The sequence below is a fragment of the Callorhinchus milii genome, unplaced genomic scaffold, assembly GCF_018977255.1.
Source record: "Callorhinchus milii isolate IMCB2004 unplaced genomic scaffold, IMCB_Cmil_1.0 Scaffold2, whole genome shotgun sequence".
NCBI classification, from domain to species: domain Eukaryota; kingdom Metazoa; phylum Chordata; class Chondrichthyes; order Chimaeriformes; family Callorhinchidae; genus Callorhinchus; species Callorhinchus milii.
Window position 1 is genome coordinate 74,718,959 of NW_024704743.1, and position 2,147 is coordinate 74,721,105.

General features: G+C 40.4%; 1 pseudogene; it reads left to right on the forward strand.

Annotated features, from left to right (window-relative positions):
- On the forward strand, positions 1-1,180 carry LOC121852916 (annotated as a pseudogene).
- Positions 1,181-2,147: the final 967 nt, after the last annotated feature.

Genomic DNA, 2,147 nt, shown 5'->3' on the forward strand with positions numbered 1-2,147 from the left:
GGATTTTGCATTATTATTTTGTAGAACAAATCGCTGCTTTCCATTCTCAACTGCTAATGCTTGTTGTGCAAGGGTGACTTCTGCAGAGCGCAGGGATGACGACTGCACTGCCTACTGAGGATTATTATAACTATGACAATTACAATTACAATTACTCCGACGAAGACTTTGTTGTTCTCTGTGAAAATTACAATAGCAACATGTTTGGAGCCACATTGACAGTCACTTTGTACAGCTTGATCTTCATTTTAAGCGTGGTTGGAAACAGTTTGGTTTTGTGGATCATGTTGAGGTACGAGAAGCTGAAAACCATAACGGACATATTCATTGTGAATCTGGCCATTTCGGATTTGCTTTTTGCCGCCTCGCTCCCGTTTTGGGCAAAGGATCACGTATCTGGATGGGTCTTTGGGAACCCATGTGCAAATTACTGAGCGGTGTTTTCTTCGTTGGCTATTACAGCGGGATCATGTTTCTGACACTGATGACGGCTGATCGATACTTTGCTGTGGTCCACGCTGTTTACGCTGCAAGAAGTAGAAAAACCTGCTACGCAGTCACAGCAAGCCTGGTCGTTTGGGCAATTAGTTTATCAGCCTCAGTGCCTGAATTCATTTACTCCACTGAAATTACATGGGATCAAACAGAGTTTTGTATGGCTAACTATCCAGAAGATAGTGAACACATCTGGTTATTGTTCGGGTATTACCAGCAAATTATATTGTTCTTCTTAATTCCATCAGTTGTCATTGTGTATTGCTATTATAAAATCATGAACATTGTGCTGAGGTGTAAAGCAAGGAAGAAGTACAAAGCAGTGAAGGTTATCTTGTGTATTGTGGTGATTTTCTTCCTGTGTTGGGCACCATACAATATGATGATTTTCCTGGTCTCTCTGAAACAACTTAATGTATCGCCATTCACAACCTGTGAGATGAGCAAACACATCAACTACGCGTATTTCATCAGTCGTAACCTCGCTTATTTCCACTGCTGTCTCAACCCCATGTTTTACGCTTTTGCGGGTACAAATTTCAGAATACATCTAAACAAACTATCAAGAAATCTGTTTCCTTGCATGAGGACTCGAAACCTGTGGATTTACAAAGTCAGGAATCTCAACAGGAGTAGTTCTCATGAGTACTCTGAAGCTTTTGTGATGAACACAAGCATCTTGTAATTATTAGATAAACCAGAGTGTAGTCACAATCTCAGTGGAACCAAAATTATAATTTTAACCATAAAGACTATTATATCTTAATACAGTCAAACCTTTCAAGTAACCACCTCCATTCGACAACCACCTCCTGTTAACAACCAGTCCTGACAGCTGTTCCCTCACCAATGAACCCTTACTCAGAGGCACTTTGGCCCAATCCCCTGAGTGATTGCTGAGACAGGTTTGACTATATAGAGGACGCATCGAAAAGTCTTATGGAAAGTTTTTCAACACAGTGTCAACTTGGAAGCCGCTTCCTTTAAAGAATAGCGTAAAACTGGCTTTGAAATTTAGATTGCAATAAGGGATTTTCCACAATTTAGTGTGATCCTGAAACGTATGTTGATCTTGCATGTTAAGATGTAATGATCTTCAAGGTGTAAGCTGGTAGGAATTTTCTGCCACTGCCTGCTGCAATGATGCTTCGGAGTGATGCTTATAAAAGGATCAGGGTAAAGTGGGACATGGCTTCATTGCTCGAGCTTGCAATGCCCATGTGTTGCTGGCAGACAGAACAGATTCTCCCATTCCATTCAGTTCCTGATCCAAATGCAACATTTTTCTGAGAGCAACCAAACAGAGATCAGACACCTCCTTTCTGGGAATGTCTCGGTTGGTATTAAAGTATTTTTTGTTGCAACTGACTGGGAAGGTTCCTGAACTTGTGGAGATCTTATTGTAAAAAGTATTCCTATGGGAATGGTTAGCTAGCTTATTTTGCACTATCGGGCTCAGACTCTTCTTGCGGAGGATTCAAAAAGAAATAGAACTGGATAGCAGAAGCGAGTGTTAACCGCAAGTCTTCAGACGTCTGGGGTCAGATTATTTCATTTGTAAGACTATGGTTTTGAAATTTAAATAAACTGTTACAGTACACAATCCTGCGTTTGATTTGTTTCATGGATATAACTACAGTTTAACATTTATA